Source organism: Muscardinus avellanarius (genome assembly GCF_963383645.1).
Source record: "Muscardinus avellanarius genome assembly, chromosome: 5".
NCBI classification, from domain to species: Eukaryota; Metazoa; Chordata; class Mammalia; order Rodentia; family Gliridae; genus Muscardinus; species Muscardinus avellanarius.
This window is the reverse complement of record NC_137790.1, coordinates 78707450-78721355: the sequence shown is the minus strand read 5'-3', so window position 1 is coordinate 78721355 and position 13906 is coordinate 78707450.

The following is a 13906-nucleotide window of genomic DNA, read 5'->3' as shown; positions in this document are numbered from 1 at the left end:
CTGTTCTACTGACCTTGTACTCATCTTTTATGGGGAGGCCCCTTTTCCATGATTACAGCTCTCTGTCTCACTCAACATTCTCACTTAATCCAAAACAACTGACCATACAACTTAGAGGAAGGAAGATTTATTTGCTCACAGTTTTTGGAGATTTCTGAGATTCAGTCCATGTTAGGCCAGATTCATTGATGGAGCTCAGGGCAGGGTAGTAGGGAACAGAGAGGAGAGCGTGAGCTCTGCTCTCACATTACAGAGGCCAGAAGCAAGAGAGAGTGCAAGGGGAGGAGAAACCATAAACAATCCCCAAGGGACCAGAGACCCACCCTCTTCAGCTGCACCTACCTGCCTTCCATCCATTACAATGGATTTAGCTACTGATGAGATTCCAACACTCATGACTTAATTGTATGTATGTCTTGGAGGACATTCTATATCTCACCTCCCCCTATCACACCACTTTCTCCTTTGCCCTTCAGACCTGGTCCCAGATCCTCCAACCTCACTGTTCTTGCTTGGTTCCTTAACTCTGGTCACGCATTTATAAATAGTCCCTTCCTCTAACTTCTATAGTCCTTCTGCAAACACACTTGAGTATGTACCTGCTGCCTGCTGGAGCCCTGGTTGACATAACTTGATCTCACATCTGTGGATGCTCAGACCCTGCTCACACCTGGATCTCCCAGAGGTCCGAACAGGTAGAACATTTTGCTGCTGTGAAATCTGACCCCTGGCCATGAAATAGGTCCTTGCATCTCTCTGTCTACCCATCCAAGGCCTACTCTTCTCTGGATGGTTGCCAACCACCTAATGCCCGCAGCTGGCCAACAAAAGCTCTGAGGTTGCCAATGTGATTTTGAGCAGGATCAGCTAGGGTGAGAGCTCATTGCAGGCACCTCAGAAGTGTTTCTAGGCTTTGCTCCTTTCTGAGAGTTTTAGGCAGACATGGAATGATTCAAGCTTGTCTCTATTGTTATGGTGAAATATGTTTGGTGTGTGAGGGGAGAAATAATTTTCCCAACACAACCACACAAACAGAAAAACAGAAAAACCGCGGATCTTTGTCCTGAGCTAAGTATAGATACACATTAGCCCGGACTCTTGCTGAAGATTTAAAGAAGTTTATTGAAAAGATAGAAATACAGAAGATAGTTAAAGCCCTATGCCATCCAGAAAATGGTACAGGGGCGCAATTTGAGTGAGTTTTACCAAAAAACCCCAGTATGCTGAGTGTTCTTATCCTGATCAAGTCTGCAGCAGGTCCTTTGATATGTAGATATGTTGCCCTATCTCTGGCCCAGTTTTCTGCTCTCTCTATCCCAGCCATCGGATCTGCCCCTCGGAGGCAGGGGGGTGGGGGCAGCCCTGTCTCAGGGCACAGACCTCCACACCTTTTGTTACCCTCCCAAGATGTGTTGCTTCTCCAGGATCTGGGATTTCCTCCCATCCTTGAGGCAGTTTGTCTCTCTTTAGAAATGTAGAGGCCCTTTTCCCTGGCTCCAGGCTTTCTTTACTTCTCTTTAGAAATGTAAAAAGTCCCTTCTCCTGACAGTCCTGGCTTTCTTTAGTATAAACGATATATTTTCAAAATTGGAAATCTTTCCCAATACTGGTACATTATTACATTTTGAAACCTCTTCCCAATACTAGTACATCTATGATAAAACAGACTCTCAGGCCTGGAAAGAACATTAAAGTCATCCAGGCTAACCCACTCACTCCTTTTTACCTAGGGAGAGAGGACTACCCCAAAGCAGAGGGTTGGCCAGTGGTGGTGATCGTGCAGGAACCCAAAGCTCCTGCATGTTCATCACCAAGTCCCGGTGTTGGAAGGAGCATCAAAGGTCATATGGCAGGACCACAGTGGGCAGCAACAGTGTGTGCAGTACAGGGCTCTGTGTGGCCAGAACCACAGTGGTCCTCGGTGCCCTCCAGACCCTAACCCTAAGCTAGGAATGCCCACAGTGCACAGCACAATGCGAGTGGAAATGAGGCAGCACTAGGGCACCTTCCACCCACTCACAGTCACCAAGAGCCCCACTCCTACAGCGCTGAGCTCTCTGCCCATGGATCACGTCCTGAGCAGCCACGAAAGGCCTGGGCAGCATCTGACTGGACCCCGTGGCAGAGACTTGGCTGTGTTCCCTAGCGCAGCCTGCTTCTTGGGCAAGCACCCGGCTGGGTCATGTGGCTAACTCTAACTCTCACCCATAGAAGCAAGCAGAAGTTGTTGGTCCCGCCCAGTCTCTGGTGGGGAGGACACAGTTTGCTTTGTTTTCTGTCCTAGCTGGAAAAAAAGGATTCCATGATGGTGGAATTTGGAAGCCAGCTACGCAGGAGTGCCACCCCCAGCTCCACTCCAAGCAAACCACGGGGAAAGAACAAGCCATGAATAAGCCTGTGTGGAGTGGAAGGGGGTGGGTGGCCATGAGGGCTGATAATGAAAAAATTGGCTAGCTTTGTAGGTAACCCATCTCTCCCCCTGTCACTTGGGTCTGAGGTGCAGGGACATCTTCAAGCTGTGCTTTCCCCCTTACCCCCGCCAGCCGCCAGTCCTAGGGGTCTCCTGCCGTGTCTCCCATCTGCCCTCTCTTCTCTCCTGCTCACACCTGTCACCTGCAATGCTTAAATGGCTTCTATGAGAGAGCGGCCTTGTTTCCCTGGAAGTGCCTTTCTCACTCTGCCAGAACTATTTCTTTAAAAATCCCTCTTGACCCTTTTCAGTTCTCAAACAGCACACCTGGCCCTGGCCCCGGAATGGCCTGGATCCCAGCAGTCATTGCTGGGCCACTTTTCTTAAAGCAAAGCTGCTGGTGAGCAACATTATGAGTTTGCAAATGCAAAGTCTCTGTTATCACCTTTATTGTTTTAAAAGGACAATAATTTAAGAGCACTATGTACATGTTTTTGATAACAACAATAATAGCAATGACACAGATGATAACCCAGCCTTTTTTCCATTGTAGAAACTTCCAGTCACTCACCCTATCAATCTCTGAAAATAAAGTTCTTCCTCTCTTGACTCTTCCCTTCTGGGACATGACCTGGGTTTCTGTGTCTAATCTCTAAGATCCTGGGGTGGTATATCATACAGACTTTTTTTTAATTGCTTCAGCCCATAGGGGACTTTGATTTTTTGCCAAGACAATGACATTTGTGTTCTTTCCCATCCTCCTGGAGGAAGAAACATTTCAGGAGGCACCACACCTAAACATCCTGGGCAAGTCTAGCAAATCTCAGCCCATGATGAGATGGTGGGGGAAATATTACGGTTGAGGTCTATATTACTCAAGGTAAGGTACAGGTTAAATTAGCCTCTGTCGACCTGCTCTTGAGGGTGTGTGCATGCGTGTGCGTGTGTATTAGTGGGAATTAAGCCTAGGGGTGTTCTACCTCTGAGCTACATACCCAACCTTTTTATTGTTTTATTTTTGCTAAATTTCCCAGGCTGGCCTGGAACCTGCAAGCCTCCTACCTTAGCCTCCCAAGTAGCTGATCCACAGGCATGTGCGTGCCACTGTGCACTCTTGAGTCTTAAAAGATAAAAATCTGGCCGGCTGTGGTGGCACACGCTTGTAATCCCCGCGCTTGGGAGGCTGAGACAGGAGGATCACACGGGTTCGAAGCCAGCCTCAGCTACTTAGTTAGTGAGGCTCTCAGCAACTTAGTGAGACCCTGTTTCCAAATAAAAATATAAAATAGGTCTGGGAGTATAGCCTGGAGGTAGAAATCCCCTGGGTTCTGCCCCAGCACCACCAAAAAAAAAAAAAAAAAAAGATAAAAATCTTTCTTTTTCTTTTTTTGTGGCACTGAGAATTGAACCTAGGGACATTCTACCTTTGAGCTACACTCCCAGCTCTACTTTATTTTTATTTGGAAATAGGGTCTTGCTAGGTTGATGAGGGTCTCACTACTTGCTGAGACTGTCCTTGAACCTGTGATCTTCCTATCTCAGTCTCCCAAGTAGCTGGGATCACAGGCATGCACCACCATACCTAGCACTCTTGTCTTAAAGGGTATTAGTGAGATGTTTGTCTGCCATTTGGGGATGGTGCCTTAGTGATAAGTGAGTTTGAGAGAATAAGTTACTGCATTATGAGATGAATGAGTGAAAGAATATTATTATTGATTGGCCTCATCGCTGTGTGAGACAATGTGGTACAATGGGAAGCAGGCTCAACTGAGTCAGCAGCCTAGGGATCCAGGCTTAGCCCTGTTATGAACTCCACATGGGATCATAGCAAGTCACTTCTGCAGATCAACGTTTGGTGTCCTCATTTATAAAATGAAGAGTATCTTAGGCTGACCTCTGCTGCTATAACAAAATGCTCGACACTAGGTAATTTATAAAGAATAGAGGTCTGTTTGGTTCATGGTTTTGAAGACTGGGAAGTCCAAGAGCACGCCATCATCTGGTAAGGGCCTTCTTGCTGCATCATAGCACGATGAAGGGCATCTCCTGGCAAGACACAGCACACATGCTAGCTCACGTCTCTGTCTCTAAGCCACTGAGGCCATCGTGACCTTGTCCAGTCCTAATTATCTTCCAAAGATCCTGCTCCCAAATGTCATTAACAAATGAATGGGGGATTAAGTTTTCAACCTGTGGACTTTTGGGGCACATATTCAAATCATAGCAGAGGGACCAGATTAAACCAGTGCTTGTCATACTTTCTTGTGAACAAAGATCATCTATGTCCCTTTCCAGCTGCAAGAAAAGCTGTGTCCCCAGTCCCCTGGAGACTGCCAGATAGAAGCAGAGCCCTGTAGGAGAATGGCTTGGCATTCTCCTTAGCCACAGAGCAACTAATTTTCCTTTGCAGCCACTGTCACTTGAGAGGTGCGTATCATCCTGATAAGGGGGTGAACGCATCAGACCATCATTTGGGTCACCAAATAAACTCCCCTTACTTGAATCCAGGGTCACCATTAGCCTCTGATGGTGATTTGACTCCACGCTGACTTGCCACAGCAAGAGAGAGCAAGCTGGTTGGGCTGACCCAAATGCCTGCTTCACCTGGCACTCATACAACTCATTAGAAAGTGATCAGCTGGCACTCTCTTTTATCCCCTGCAGCCTCCTGCATGAGTCGGCTTTCAGAGTCCCCTTAACTTTGGGGCACTGATGGGATCAAATTGCTGAACCTTCGAGGCTATCACTGCACATTCAATGGCTACCTGTACACTAACTTGCTGCCCTGAGAAGCTTCTCCACAGCTGATCAGCTGGGCCTTTCCAAGAGCCACTCAACATTTTTGCAAGAGTTAACATCTCCCCACTAGTGCGGCAATGCCACTTAGAGGTACGGACATGAAGGAGACGACAGGACGGATATGTAAAGACACGTGTATGAAGATGCTCTTGAGGCCTGCTTAGCTTTGTTTCTCTGAGGCCGGGGGTGGAGGGGTGAGATTTTTGTATCCCAGGCTGTCCCCAGAGTTTGGACAGGTGCCAAAGCCTCTGTTTCTAATTCATGTAGTACTCACAGAAATGGACAGAAGGTGGTATCTCTTACCCCCACTGTAAGGGGAAGGGGTTGTGACAAGATGCCATTTGGCTTGGTACTCTGCCAAAGTCCCAGAGTAGATGAAGCTTTGGCCTCAGTAGTGACCAAGTCTGCTCTGTGGTTGGGGCCACAAGCGGAACCCTGGTTTTGGAGCAGCAGGTGGCCTGGGTGAGCTGAAACCTGGTCCAGGGGCTGGTCCTGTCCTCAGTTCTGGTTCCTGTCCAGGGAAGGTATGCAAGGGCAGAGGGGTGAGGAGGGGCTCCAGGCTCTGACACACCCTTAAGGCCTCCCAGGGAGCACAGCACCTGCTTCAGTCACCCCAGAGGCCCCTTCATACTCCTTTCCCCGGGAGAGACAACAGAGCCTCCCCTACCCACTCACTCTCCAGAGCCTCAGCCCCACAGTCACCCCATACTACACTGGGGGAAAGAAGCTACTTTTAGTTTCCAAAGACAATTCACCCTACCGAGGTTGACCAAGTGACTTCTCTCCCTAAGGCAGAAATAGCCCCTCATGCTAGAGAAAAACTAGGAACAGCCCCCCCCTCCATCCATCTGCGTCCCATTGATTATATTAAGGTTCCTTCATACAATGGGATACCATGTACCATTAAAATAAAATGTATTATTTTAATACGATTATACAAATGGTTTAGTGAAAACTGACAAAACTGTGTTTATACTCTGGTCCCAATTCTGCAAAACAGTGGATGTGTGAGTATAAAGCCTACGTGCCCGGGGAAATAACTGAATGATAATCATCAAGTAGCTAACAACCCTAACGCCTAGGTGGGAGACCTCTGGTAAGTTTTGTGTGTGTGTGTGTGTTACTGGGAATTGAGCCCAGGGGCATTCTACCTACCAATTATACTTTCAGCCCTTTCTATTTTTTGTTTTGAAACAGGGTCTCACTAAGGTTGCTCAGAGTTTTGCTAAATTGCTGAGACTGGCTTGAAACCTGCAATCCCCCTGTCTCAGCTTTTCAAGTACTGGGATTATAGGCATGGGCTGCCAAGTCCAGCTGGTAAGTCTGTTTTACACTTCTCTGCATTATTTGAAGTTTTACAATAAGCATGTTTATTTTATCACCAGAAAAACAATTTGCAGTTTGGAAAAATAAACTTCCACTCAATTTGGTATACTTTCATGTACAAAATGCTGGCGTCTTGGCCAGTGTTGAGTTTCCAGGAAGCACAGAATTGAAAGTAGCACTGACCCTGCCTGATATTAGCAGGGTCAGCGTGCCTTGGGTCAGATGACTTCTATGGTAGGACTTCCTATTTCAAGAGCCTATGATTTTAAGACGCCAAATGGTATCTCCAGATCAAAACTATTTATAAGAATCATTTCCTTCATGATGAGTTGAAACTTCCACTAAGTACTTATGTGTTTAGATGACATCATCTCTGAGATTTATGTGAAATGACTCCTTTTCCTTGATGTTATCAAGGAGTTTCAGCAGTTGAGTTCCTTATATTTCTTTGTTTAAATCATATCTGAAGAAGCTGTCATTTGTCAGGGTTTAATTGTTTCCATTATCCACCCCCCCACCGGAAGTTTCCAGATATTGCTGGGCAGATTTGCTAAAGAAACCAGCAAAGATGATGGAATACAGCTGGGAGTGGTGGCGCATGCTTGTAATACCAACGCTTGGGAGGCTGAGACAGGAGGATGCACAGGTTCAAAGCCAGCCTCAGCTACTTAGTGAGGCTCTCAGCAACTTAGTGAGACCCTGTTTCCAAATAAAAATATAAAAAATAGGTCTGGGAATATAGCCTGGAGGTAGAAAACCCCTAGGTTCCACCCCCAGTACCACCAAATAAAAAAAGATGAAATATGACTACATATTGCAATTGGAGCCCACACCTTCCACGGGTAGTTGTGTCATTTTGAGTTAGTTAATTTGTTTCTGGACCTTAATTTTCTCATTTATATTAATCTGGGGCAAAGGGAACAGAGTGGTTGGACAAGATGATTTTTTTTTCTTTTTTTTTTCAGTATTGGAGATGGAACCCAGGGGCATTCTACCTCTGAGCTACACCCTCAGCTGTTTTTTATTCTTTATTTTGAAACAGGGTCTCACTGAGTTGTAAAGGTCCTCACTAAGTAGCTGAGGATGTCTGCATACTGAGATCCTCCTGGCTCAGCCTCCCTAATGCTGAATTTAATAGTGTGTGGCCATCATGCCCAGCTTGAACAAGATGATTTTAAAGATCTTATTCAGCTTCGACTCTCAGGTAAGTTCTTAGAGGAACCTCAGTTCTGTTCTTCAGATCCCTGAATGATGGAATCATCTGACTATGTGAGATAATTTCCCTTACTTAAAGTTAATCAAACGTGGACTTTACTCACATCTATAAAATATGTTCACAGCAACATCTAGATTAGTGTTTGACTAAATGCCTGTGAATGTAGCCCAGCCCAGTTAACACAGGAAAGGCCATTTATGCCCTTCAATACCTGTCTTGGAGCCGTGGCAGTCACTCATCATCATATTGGATGTGCTTTTTATTTCGGTGTCTTTTAAGAAGAACTGATAAAAAAAAATGTATGCTCATTTTAGAAGTAATTAAAAGTCAAATTTAGAAGTATTCGTATTAGCCATGCATGGTGGCGCACGCTTGTAATCCCAGCATTCCGGAGTCTGAGACCAGAGGAGAGCGGTTCACAGACAGCCTCCGCAACTTAGTGAGACCCTGTTTCAAAATAAAGAATAAAAAATTAGGCAGTGTAGCTCAGAGGTCAAATGCCCCTGAGTTCCATCTCCAAACCCACAAGAAAAAAAAAAAGTATTCATATGATTTGCTCAGGATGGTACTCCCTTTTTTGCCTGGTGATAGAAAGGCAGGAGGGTAGACTGAGTGAAGCAGATTACCTTCCCTAATGAGGTGGGCCTAGTCTAAGCAGTTCAAGACCTGAATACAAAGAGGATGACCCTTTCTAAGTAAGAATTCTACCTGCTTGACTGCCTTCAGATTGGAATCTTGTTGTTTTTTTCTTGACTTCAGATGCAAACCAGAATAAGATGTCCTTCAGAGACTCCACTTGCAGATTTTGGCATTTGCCAGCCTCCATAATCATTTGGGTCGATTCATTATAATAAATCATATATACATATATATATTCCTAGTGATTCTCTTTACCTAAAGAACCCTGACTAACACACAAGTGAAGAATGAAAGGCTATCGAGGAGAAAGAATGGACAAACCTTCACTTATAAAATATAGATTGAGAGAGCAGAGGTTCCCAGGTTTTTAAAATTTATTTATTTATTTATTTATTTATTTATTTATTTATTTAGTGGTACTAGGGGTGAAACCTAGAGGCTTTTCTACTTCCAGGCTACACTCCCAGACCTATTTTATACTTTATTTGGAAACAGGGTCTTACTAAAGTGCTGAGAGCCTCACTAAGTAGCTGAGGCTGGCTTCAAACCTGCGTGATCCTCGTCTCAGCCTCCCAAGCATAGGGATTACAAGTGTGTGCCACCACGCCCGGCTGAGGTTCCAAGGTTTTACTCTGGAAACTTGCTCAGAGGACAGGCTGCTTAATTGAGATGAGAAAGTGAAGAAGAGGAAGAGGAGGCTTAAGAGAAAAGATGGTGCCTCTAGCCAGGCACAGTGGTGTATGCTTGTAATCCCAGTACTTGGGAGGCTAAAAGAGGAGGATCACAAGTTTGAGGTCAGACTCGGCGACTCATCAAGACCTTGCTTCAAAATAAAAAATAGGGACTTCCGGGAATATGGCGACCAAGAAAAGCGGGGCTTAAGAGTCCCGCTAACAACCAATCTCCATTACCACAAAAAGAGCGCCTTTCATAGCCAGAAAACACCATCACCAGAAAAACAAAAAAAAAAAAAAACACCAGGCTCCAGAGAGAAAGCGGACTGAGAACAGAGCTCAGGGCCACAGAGGAGACACACGCGCCCGAGGACGCGGCAGCAGCGCCATACTGCCGGCGGCAGCGGCAAACTCAACGGACGGCTACAGCAAGCCAGGTGAGCCGCTGCGGAACAGCCAGGCGGGATCTTTCGGCGCAGACAGCATTTAAAGCTCCCAGTGGCTGAGCTCAGCACACGCTGCAGGGATTCAGAGTGGAAATCAAAACCAGAGAAGAAAAAATACGCCAGCCTCATGGCCGAGGGCGCGGCAGAGGCGCCATATTGCCACTGGCGGCGGCAGCAGCAGTGAATTCACCGAGTCCAGTACAGCTACATCTGCGTACTCAAGAACAGTGAGTCAAATTGCGGGCCACAGAGGAGAAATCACAGTATTGTGCCTCCTGGGACTTGACCCAGTGAGGGAGTGGTGGTGGCAGAGATATCACACCATAGGAGAACGTGCAACCTGGCACCCCCCATAGTTTAAAGCAGCCTCTATCGACTCCCTGGGTCGGAGACTCTGTGATACAACCCAGTAAAGGAGTAGTGGGGTCTGAGATAATACAGACTCGAGATCCAGAGCACCTTAAGTGAAGCCATAGTGACCCAAGGGAAGAACCCAGAGAAGGCACAAACCTCCGAAATCATGGGAAAGAGGAATAACACTGGAGTAATGAATGTGCACAACCCCACAACATCTGAACCTGATAAAACAGAAAATCAGAGATTTCTAGAAGATCAAATCAGGAAAATAACTGTAGAAATAATAGAGGTGCTTCGAAAGGAACTCAGAGAGAGCCAAAAAGAGATAAAGGATGCAATTAATGAAGTAAAGGCCTCAATTCAAAGCACAAACAACCGATTAGACCACATGGAGAACAGAATCTCGCTCTTAGAAGATGAGCAATCCAAAAATGAATGCATAGTTTCTAATCTAGAAAAAAATATCCAACAGCAGGAATCTGACATTGAAGAAATATGGGCCCATCTTAAGAGAGCTAACCTAAGAATAATTGGAATAGAGGAGGGAAAAGAAAGTGATACCAAAGGGATCAACAATCTCTTCAAGGAAGTAATAGCAGAAAATTTTCCAAATATAGAGCAAGAGGTTGATACACAGATCCAGGAAACTTATAGAACTCCCTTTAGACAGGATCGGAGAAGAGGATCCCCACGCCATATAATTGTCAAAATGACCAATGTGGAAGCCAAGCAGAGAATCTTAAAGGCAACAAAAACAAAGGGCCAACTGACATTCAGAGGCAAACCAATTAGAATCACTCCAGACTTCCCAAACCAAGTCATGAGAGCCAGAAGGGCTTGGAGTAACATATTCCAAACTCTGAAAGAAAACAACTTCCAGCCAAAAATTTCCCACCCAGCAAAACTATCTATCAAATTAGTTGGGGAAAAAAGAAGCTTCTATGGCAAACAGAAACTGAAGGAATTTATGTCTTCAAAACTAGCGCTAGAGAAAATTCTCAAAGAGATTAACTACAAAGAAGAAATAGGTAACACTCACCAGAACCAGAGAAACAAGAGTTTCCATCCAACAGACAACTAAGATTGGTTATCTGTGGAGATTCATTATTTATGTTAGTCTTTTACCTATCTCTAAGTTGTATTGTTTGCCTTTATTGTTGTTAATTTTTAGGATTTCTAGTTGGAATATTAATATACCTTCAGATATAGCATTTGGAAATATTTTATCCAATTCTATTAGTAACTTTTAATTCTGTTTACATTGTCTTTGGATATACAATATTTTCTTTTATTTTTTAGGGAATTTGTATATTCTTCTGTTGCCTGTGCCATTGAAATCATATCCGAGAAATCACTGCCAATTTCAATGTTGTGAGGTTTTATGACCCAGATTTTCTCCTAAAAGTTTATAGTCTTAAGATTTATATTTAGGTCTTTTATCTATTTTGAGTTAATACTTGTATATGGGATTAGGTAAAGGTCCAATTTTATTCTTTTCCATGTAATTATTATTTTTCAACAATATTTAGTTAAAAGATTATTATTTCCACCACCAAATGTTCGTGGAAACCTTGTCAAAAATAACTTGACAATATAGGGAAGAATTTAGCTCTAGGCTTGTATTTAACTCCAATGGTCTATATATCTACCTTTAGAACAGTACTACACTGTTTCAATTATTGTAGCTTTATATGGTTTGAAATCAGAAAATATATATCTGCTAGCTTTGTTCTTTTTCAAGATCGTTTTGGGTATCTAGAATTCATATTCCATATTAGGATAGATTTTTTTCTGAAAAATAAATATATAAATATATGATAGTTTCACCTAAAAAAACAGAAAAAAATATGCTCTAGTAAGAAAGAAAGCAAAAAGAAATATTGAAATGCTATCTTTAAATCATCAAACGCTTGGTATCAGACAAATGAAACTGTTATGTGAGATTATCATTTTTAATTTTGGATAAATTGCTATAATACTAGATGTCAACCACTAAGCCAAGCATGGGAAGGAGGGATGGGGAGAGAATGGGGTGGGGATCAGGTGGGGGCTGACTGGGCGATGTGTGCATGTATGTCTACAAAAGTTTGTATCCCACTATGATGTATGAATACAGTGCACCAATAAAATAAAATTAAAAAAAAAAAAAAAAAATAGAGCCCAGTTATGGTGGCGCACGGCTGTAATCCAGCATTTGGGAGGCTGAGACAGAAGAATCACAGTTTGTGTTCAGCCTCAGCTACTTAGTGAGGCCCTCTGCAACTCTGTGAGACCTTGTTTCAAAAATAAAGAATAAAAAATAGGCCTGGAGGTGTAGTTTGGAGGTAAAATGCCCCTGGGTAATCCCAGTACTTGGGATCCTGAGACAGGAGGATCACACAAGTTCGAAGCCAGCCTCAGCTACTTAGGCTCTCAGCAACTTAGTGACACCGTTTTCAAATAAAATAAAAAATAGGTCTGGGAGTGTAGCAAAGAGGTAAGAAAGCCCCTGGGTGTCATTCCCAGTACAATAAACAAGTAAATAAATGTAAAAGATAAAATAGGGTTGAGGTGTATCTTATTTTATTTTTTTTAATTTTTTAATTTTTAATTTTATTTATTTATTTATTTATTTATTTATTTATTTATTTATTTATTGGTGGTACTGGGGTTCCTGGAAGCCCTTCTACCTCCGGGCTACACTCCCAGACCTATTTTTACATTTTTATTTGGAAACAAGGTCTCCTAAGCCAGAGCGCGTGGCTGGCTTCGAACCTGCATGATCCTCCTGTCTCTGCCTCCCAAGCGCAGGGATTACAAGTGTGCGCCACCACGCCCGGCATTGAGTTGTATCTTAAAAGTAGGATGCTCCTGGGTTCAATTCCTAGTACAGAGAGAGACAGAAGAAAGAGTCTGATGGGTTGAATTTGAGTGGCGTGAGACACATCCAGGCAACCTGTGATCCTCCTGTGTCAGGCCTCCCAAATACTGAAATTACAAGCATGTGCCACCATGCCCAGCTTATGTCTGCGTATCCAACCCCCACCAAGACTTATGCATTGAAATCCTGACCTCGAGGATGATGATATTAGGAAAGTGGGACTTTGAGAAATAATTATGTCATGAGGGCTTAGCACATTTAGAAGAAAACCCTAGAGAGCTAGCCAGCCCTCTTCTACAATGTGAGGATGCAGTAAGACTGTACTGTGAACCAGGGAACTGGCCCTCACAGCCTCAGGCACTGTCTCAGCCTCAGACACTGAAATCTGCAGGCACATTGATTTTGGGCTTGCAAAGCTCCTCAACTGTAGAGATAAATGTGTTGTTAATGAGCCACCCATGTTATGGTATTTTTATATGGTAGCCTGAATGAAATAAGACATGATAAGAAATCAGGACAGGTTTCTGGAAAATAAGTCCAGGCATGAGAAAACAGCAAGAGTCCCCTTACAGGTAGAGCTGAAATGTCTAGGGTGGATGGGACCACAAAGATGTTTGAAAGATCTTCCTAGTCTTGACGCTTTATGATGAGTTTGAATTCTGGGATTATAATAGACCTATCTCACAGTCCTGCTTCTAAATACTGTTGAATTGTATTGGTATTTAAGTCTTTAAAAATTACAGAGGAGGGGGACTCAGAACGGAGCTCAGAGCCACAGAGGAGATACGCCGGCCTCACGCCCAAGGACTTGGCAGCAGTGCCTTATTGCCGGCAGCAGCAGCGACTTCACCGGACGGCACCAGACCAACGTACTCAACAGCCCACCAGGCTCCACAGAGGAGTGGCGGACAGCGAGCCGAGATGAGCCACTGCGGATCAGCCGGGTGGGATTCGGCAGATTTCTCGGCACAGGGAGCATCAAAAGCTCCCAGGGGCTGGGCTCAGCACACCCTGCAGGGACTCGGAGCGGAGCGCAAAACCAGAGGAGAAATATGCCAGCCTCACGGCAGAGGGTGTGGCAGCGGTGCCATATTGCCACTGGTGGCAGCAGCAGCGAATTCACCGTGTCCACTGCAGCTCCATCGGCGCACTCAACAACAGTGAGTCAAATTGTGGCCC